The following is an 8,598-nucleotide window of genomic DNA, read 5'->3' as shown; positions in this document are numbered from 1 at the left end:
TCAGGTCTACCCCTGCACACAGTGATAACTGGGCCAGGTTTTGTCCCCCCCCCCCCGTGTCCAGGAAGTGGTCACTCCTGAGCAGCGCTGCCATCCTCACGGGTCAGCAGCCGCCTGCTCAAGGCCCACTTGGGCCGCCGCTGCCGCGGGTGACAGGCGACGACAGTTTGAGTATTGTTGGTCTGTAATTACCCTCAATGAAATTTAATTTCCTGGGATTTCGCGGCGGTCGATCTGCATGTGCTACATACCCTTTGTTGAACATACAATTTAGTAGCTGGTCTTAACGTAGTCATGAACGAGGCATTTCCTCTCTGTTTGGTGTGTCTGCGCGAAGGTTATTTTCAAAAAACAAGTGGCAGTAAATTACACTGATTAGACAGTGAGTGCACAGGCTCGTCTTTCTGGACAGCGCACAAAGCACGGCCCGTTGTTCATTGCCAGACCTTGGAGGCTCATAAAAAATCACCGTTTTTTTTTTTCCCTGAACAGAAACAGTTGCTTGCAGACAACAGACACACAGAGACACTTGTGTGCGTGTGTGGCCATATGAAATCTCAGCTCTGTCTAAATGTGAACAGTGAAAATCTAACGTCTTTGTAATCCCTTTTCTTGTTGCTGATTTATGGGCTTCGACTGCAATCTTCAGGCTGACCATAATTGCTTAATGACAACAGCCATTAGTTAATCTAGCTCCACGGAGAATGACTCAGGCTAGACACAGCATTCTCTTCATTTTTGCTTGTCCAAAGTCAAAGCTGTACTTCCATGTCTCTCTCTCTTTTTCTCTTTATGTTCCTCTCTCTCCCTCTCTCTCTCTCTCTTCGTCTTCTCTTTTTATTTTACTCTCTCTCTCTCCCCCTCTCTCTCTCTCTCTCTCTCTCTCGCCAATGGACTTGTTAGCAACAGACACTCTCCCTCTCAAGAGGCATGACAGGGTGGCAGTAGTCACCAATCATGGCGTACAGCCTGACAAATGTTTAAGATTCTTCCCTACATGATTTGTTCTTTCTTTCTTTCTTCAACAGGAAGGAAGCCACCATCTTTGTGGTCTTCAGCTGGGCGGGTGTGTCTAGAAGACATGATTGAGAGCCACTCCACCCACTCCCTCCATCTGCCATCCTCTAAGATGGGTAGGTGTGGTGGGGTGCTGTGCGGTGCTGTGCTGTGTTGTGCTGTGTGGTTGAAAGGAAGGGTGGCAGTGGTCAAGGCTGGTGGTGAATGGCCTTTTGGGGGTGTCTCAGTGGACGCAGGCCCGAGCAGGCAGAGAGCTGTGCAGCATGTGTGCGTGCACAGTGTGTAGAGTTTGCACAACGTGTGCAGTGAGTGTGTTCAGTGTGTAAAAGGTGCACACACAGTGTGTGTGTGTATTATATGCGTGTGTGTGTATGTGTATGTACTGTATGTGTGTGTGTGTGTGTGTGTGTGTGTGTGTGTGTGTGTACTGTATGTGTGTTCGTTTGTGTATGTACTGTACATGAGTGTGTATGTACTGTATGTGTGTGTGTATGTACTGTATGTGTGTGTGTGTGTGTGTGTGTGTGTGTGTGTGTGTGTGCATGTACTGTATGTGTGTGTGCATGTACTCTATATGTGTGGATGTGTGTGTGCGTGTGTGTGTGTACTGTATGCGTAGATGCAGGGCAAGTCCAAGCTGGCCACAGTGGACAGTGTGGATGGAGGGATGAGGAAGACAAAGGGAGGAGGAGCAGGACCAGGAGTGGGGTGGGGTGGGGTGGGGTGGGGTAGAAACACTGAGTCACTGCCCCTGCTGCTCATGCTGCCCCTACTCCCTTCACTCATATAAAGCCCCTACTGTCAGACCACCCGCCCCCCCTACACACACACACACACACATATATACCCACCCACCCATCCACACCCACAGACATAGACACCTGCCTGCACACATACACATACAGTACACGCACGCACACACACGGACACAAGCACACACACACACACACACACACACACACACACACACACACACACACACACACACACACACACACACACACACACACACACACACAAACACACAAACACACATACACACATACACACATACACAGTCACAGGAGGGTTGCTGCTCCTCCCAGTCATAACAGTGGCTTTGTTTAGGCTTCCATCAAACTCCCTCCTGTAATCTACATGACGCGGCAGCACCCCCCACTGAGCCAAAGGCAGCACTCTCCACCCCCCCCCCCCCCCCCCCATCCACTGAGAGATACTGTTTTTTCTCTTGGGGGTGGGGTGGGTGATGGGTGTAGCGACGCGAGGCCCGCCACATATACTGTAGGTCACTCCCGTCATGGCTGTGATTCACCCATCGCAACGGCCACCCTCGTGTGAAACCACAGTGGCGAAGCCACAGGGAGGTTTGTACTGTCCACACGAGTCCACCTGTACTGGCCTTAAGGGCAGAGCCACTGCCAACACCAGGGTAGATACACAATGGATTGACCATCAGTCAGTGCTGTGTGATGGGAATGTGGCTCCAGTCCTGGCCATCACTGGAGCAGTGGAGTTTCTAGAACATTTTGCCCCACAGGACTAATCAGTTCAGTGCTGACTTGTTCTTATCAGGCAAATATGCCACTTCCTGCCTACTGTGAAGAGGGTGACTGATAAATATTTTGCATTCTCATCATGAAACACTTAACGGAGGTTTTTGTGAGCAGTGAATTTTATGACCTATTGTTCTGTGCTTTTCGTGTTTGTGTAAACGTTCTGTGTAGTGATTGTAAATGACATAAGTCTGTCTGGTTAAAAGGCAGCTCTATCAACAGTCAGATTTGTTTAAAACAGGTAAAACAGCGCCCTCTGCTGTACGTCCAGGATTTTAGCAAGGAGGAAATCAACAGCAAGAGATGGTCAGCCTAAAGTTACATTCATAGAAGTCCTCCAAAACAGCTAATAAATCAAATATGGTCAGTGTCAAGCAAACACGGAGCTTTGATTCATATCCACTGAACATGTGTATCTTTCTTATGGTAGTAATCGGCACATAACTTAGCAACATTGATACATGTTTGCTAACCTGGACCAGACCAGACATTTTAAAGCTGAAATGAGTTCACTTAGTTAATTACTTAAATTATAGCATTTTTTTATGCAAGTATGCAGATATTGTGTGGGCACTGGCACTGAAATGTGAGAGTATAAAACAAACCTGTCTAAGATTATTTAGACTGTTATATGACTATTCAAATGGGCTTCAGAGTGACTAAGATTATTTAGACTGTTATATGACTTTTCAAATGGGCTTCAGAATGTCTCATTATGAATGCATAAGTGCAGTGCACTTAAACATAATGGCATGTGTCTGAAGGATAACAGAGGAAAATGTTCCTGTTCTCTACACATGTTGATGTTTTAGGAACTATTTTATGTGTTTGTTGACTAGAGCCTGGATACATAACCAAATACACAAGTGTCTAAAACTGAGGACAATAAAGCATTCCAAGTGGGCAGTCATTTTGAGAACACTTCAATTTTTCCTGCTGTCAAAGTTACATCATCATTGTAAGCCTAGACATATTTCAACCTTCAAACATTTCAGCAGTCTTTAAAAACACTTTAAAACGAATGCATTTCGTTTTGAATGTGCAGTATAAAGATGTGCAGCGTGCGATGCTCCTGACCATAAATAAGGCTTTAGCACCATCTTATGGTCGTAAAATAGAAGTGGGCTTGGACCTCAGCAAAATGGAGCACAATAACATGCTCAGCAAGACCTACATGGGATTTACAAGTGTGTGAATGATGAATAACAACAGTTTATAAAGTAGGGATAAAACTGAGAAATATTTTATATGGATGATACTAAAGACAGTCTAGATATTCAACAAATGCATTCCAACACTTATTTGTTTGCAAGTTCCAACAGTGTATTGAGATTGATCTGAACATGAGACAAGTGAAAACTAGATTTGATCCTGGGATCATAATGAATGGTTTTCATCATTCATTGTAAACCCCAAAGCACAATCTTTGTATTCTTGAATGAGCATAAATCAAGAGCATCAAATGTAAACTTGTGAAATGCTTGGAACTGATATTAGCCTTATCAATGATTAAGTAATGGAACAGAGGAGAGAACAGAGAATACAGAAAAACACCACTCCATTCTGATTTGAGAGAAGAGCAGGCCGCAGCAGCTGCTGTTAAACCCTCTGGAGTTGTCGTGGGCCAATCATGGAAACACCAAAGAAGGAGGAGAGTGCCCACCTCATTACCAGTGAACTCACTAACCTTACCGCCACTCCTAAAATCAAGCAAGCACTGAGTACTGTGCTGTGAGCTCAAATAAGGATCTAATGATTCATCTTACACATTGAAATCAATCAAGGGTGTAAACATCTAAACTGGCAATATGCCTGGAACTGATGTTGCCATTGGATAATTTAATAGAAGACTGTACCATCTACAGAGAAGAACAAAACTTCCCTCTCCTTAAAGAATAAAAGCAATAATGACAAGAGCAGCCACCGTTAAAGATGGTTATTCCCTTTAGATAAGAGTTAATCTCAGGTTCATCAGCTATCATATACTGACTTATTGGATGGACTTAAACAGAAACCTGCACAAACTTTAGTTTATGACTGCTGTTTTGTAAATAAAAGCAATATTTGAATATATTAAAAAGCAATGACTGCTGCTTTTAGAATAAAAGCAATAACGACATGAGCAACCACCGTTAAAGACAGTTGTTCCCTTTAGATAGGTTCTCAGGTTCATCAGCTATCATATAGAGTTCTTTGAGCACTCCCTCATACGGACTTTCCCTCTCTCGCCTGCGACTTCCATCGGCGCTAACATTACTTCAAGTTTGGTAGCCAACATACGTCACTGACACGGATCAGCACATCTCCAAATCAGATAAGAGGTCTCAGTGACGACCAAGAGAACATGGATAACTTAAGCGGATAAGATATGCCCAGGGACAACAAATCGAATTTCTCCCACAAAACTGCCATTCATACATTTTTTTTCTCTCCCTTAAGTGCTTACGTGACTTTGAGAGGATAGCATCTCCTGGTTTCCTGTTTTGAGGACTGACTTTTCCTAGAAGGGGGCCCAAACACCACTAGAGGGAGTCTTCTCAACAGTAAAAAGATCATGTCATTCATGAAACTCCACCCCTCAACAAAAAAAATATCATAATAATAACAAATTAAAGTTCCTGAAATTACATTTAGGGCAGCTAAGTGGTCTTTCCAGACACAAACTAGAGTACATACTTCGAGAGTTTCCAGCTCAGAGTCCACAGAGCATTCCTTTAGAGAGAGTGTGTGTGTGTGTGTGTGTGTGTGTGTGTGTGTGTGTGTCACTGACAGATGGGAGGTGCACTGTTAATACCACACTCGGTAAAGACTACCAGATGTTTGGGAGCCGCTCTCCACCCCAATGCCAGCCCCCCTTTCACAACACACTACGCCACAGTGAAAAAAGAGTCAGAGAGAAGGAGAGAGAGAGAGAAAGAGAGAGAAATAAAGAGGGGAAGAGTGTAAAGTGAGTAAGGGAGAGAGAGAGAGAAATGGACAGAGGGGTGGGAGCTAGGAGAAGTAAACATGCAGTGAGAGGGGAGAGACAGAGTGTGACTGAGGAAGAGAGAGAGGACAGAGAGGTAAACACAGAGAGAATACAGCGGCGCGTAAAGGAAGGAGAGAGAGAGAGAGAGAGAGAGAGAGAACGCAGGACGAAAGAACAGCATGAGAGTGAACACAACAGCGAAAAACAAGCGCAAGGGAGAGGCTGTCCTCGCGTGAACCAGCAGGTCAATGGGTTCGCCCGTTCCAGGACTGCACGTCAAAATAGGAACCAATACCAGGCATGGAGTGCCAGCACACGGACCGGACCAAACTAAACCGAACACCCCCACCCCCCCGTCCATCCACACCCCCTGTTGCACACACACACACACACACACACACACACACACACACACACACACACACACACACACACACACACACACACACACACACACACACACACACACACACACACACACCCCTGGCTGATCACACCCACAGTGTGTTATGCATGGAGCACTGTGACGCACTTACACAGAGAAGTGCAAAAATGTGCACTCATTCACACACACACACACACACACACACACACACACACACACACACACACACACACACACACACACACACACACACACACACACACACACACACACACACACACACACACACACACACACACACACACACACACACACACTCACACTCACACACTCACACAAACATTCAAACTCAAAGCACGTGGATCAATGTGAGCCACTATACACTGATACAGTGTATGACCACACACACACTGATACAGTGTATGACCACACACACACACACACACAGAGAGCGAGAGAGAGAGCGAGAGAGAGAGGTGGAGGAGAAAATGTGGTTCCTTACCAGGTACAGTCGAAACACGTGCAAACCAGTTCCTAGTTCCCAGCGACGGCAATAAAATGCTCAAGCCTAGCCAGCAGTCGCACCACCGAGAAAGTTCTCCAGGTACTCTACATATGCGTGTGGGGGGGGGGGGGGGGGGTTCAGCACACCCACATAGAGGAGGGAAGGAAGGTGTGTGACAACAGCAGCTCACTGGACAGATGCACACAGAGAGAAGCAAGTACAGAGAGCAGAGGAAGGGGCAAAGTCATGTGGGGAAGAACAGAGACAGAGATCTGTACAGAGAGGAGAGAGAGAGAGAGAGAGAGAGAGAGAGAAGAGAGAACACAGTGAAAGTGAAAGAGAAGAGAGAGAGCACAAGGGTGAGGAAAGAGGAGAGCGACAGACAGGGAGGGAGAGAGAGAGAGAGAGAGAGAGGTAGGCTAAGCTGAGTGTGTGTGTGTGTGCGAGCGCGCGTGTGCGAGCGCGTGTGTGAGACAGAGTGAGTGTGTGCGCGAGTAGCTGTCTGCTGCTCCCTGTTTAAAGGAGCGAGTCGGCGGGGTAACAGAGTTCAGAGCTGCGAGAGAATAAGAGTGTTATTCTCATCCAGCCCGCCAGCTCTTACACAACAACACAGCAAGGACAGCCAGTCCCCTCTCTCCTCTCTCTCTCTTCTATCCTTCTCTCCATCTCTCCATCTTTGCGCACGCATTCACTCTCACTCTCTATCTTTTTCTTGCTCTCTCTCTCTCTCCCTCCCTCCCTCCCACCTTTCTCTCTCCTGCTCTGTTCGTCTCTCCTCACCCATTTTTCTCCTCTAATCTCTCGCTCTATCTCCTCCTTCCTGTGCAGGGGAGCAGGTTGTTTTTCATCAGCAAAATTTACGGTTCCCATTATGAGAGGCTTCAAGGGGCTCCTTCAGGTTTTTCCTACACCCCCCCCTCCTTCTCCCCTTTAGAGGGTGACTGAGAAGAGCGCGTGCAGCCCCACACGCCTCCACCATGCCAACATGCCTGAGGGCAATGTGGCTTCAGCGGGCATGGAGTTGGGGGTGTTGGGTGGGCATCCACAAGCGTTGGGCATGGCTTGCTCAACCAACTCAACCACACTTGTCAACAGCACGTCTTACTCAGTCTATCAAATGTGCCCAGACCAAGAGATCTATGCCAGTGTACAGCCCATCAGAGAGCAACTGGATAGAACGTTGAGTGAACACTGGTACACCAACTGATTAATCTATTGATTGATTGATTGATTGGTAAGTCGGTTCATCCATTAATTGAGAATACTAAATCAAATGTACTTCTAAGACGGCTTTAATGTGATCCATATCATGTTCAAAGTGTCTGTGGGGATTGCCCCTGAGCTGCTTCTGAAGGCTGTAGGATCACGGAGGCAAGTCCCTTCAGCCATGACCTGACACGCAGAGAGAGAGGAGACAGATAAGAGCCAGAACAAGAGCAAACAATAAAGAAAGAATGAAGAGGAAAGGAAGAGAGAGAGAGAGAGATGCAAAAGCCAGAAAGCACAAGGGGTTTTACCATGCTAACCGCACGCTGTTCAAGTGGCCATCTGAGGAGAAGATAGCTAAGCCTTTGATCCTCAATAACCACATTAAAGGCTTTCCTCCCTCCTTCACACTCTCCCCCAGTCTTTAGCAGATGCTTTAGCAGACTACCAAAGAGCACTGATTGGCCAGAGCATGAGACAATGACAATAGATTCTTGTCAGCAAATAGATCCACCCATGTGCGTGCAATGCATCCAGATTTACTGAAACTTAGATATCAGGCTATTTCCTTGGAATGTCAGCTCGTTAATTCCACCCATCCATCTCCTTGATGAGAAGAAAAGGAAGGAGATCAAAACGCTCTCTCTGAGATTTAAAGGGGAAGTCAGCAGTAACACATTTGAGGAGTAGTCAGACACGTGTAGCCTCACACAAGCATACGATGTGACGGGTACACAGAGTACCTCGTGTCAGGAACAGCCATCGTTTTGTGGCCTCCGTGCAGACAAGAGGAGCCCTTCAGTCATACACGCAGACACACACACACACACACGCAACACAGTAACACACAGACGAACACATTATAAACACTTCATCGCATACGTCCCGTGCATAGTAATGTCAGTGGTTGGCCACATCCGTTGGTAATATCAAAAACAAAAACAAACATGCTGTTCCCCCTCAT

The sequence above is a fragment of the Sardina pilchardus genome, chromosome 5 (assembly GCF_963854185.1).
Source record: "Sardina pilchardus chromosome 5, fSarPil1.1, whole genome shotgun sequence".
Taxonomy (NCBI): domain Eukaryota; kingdom Metazoa; phylum Chordata; class Actinopteri; order Clupeiformes; family Clupeidae; genus Sardina; species Sardina pilchardus.
Note: the sequence above shows the minus strand (reverse complement) of the source record.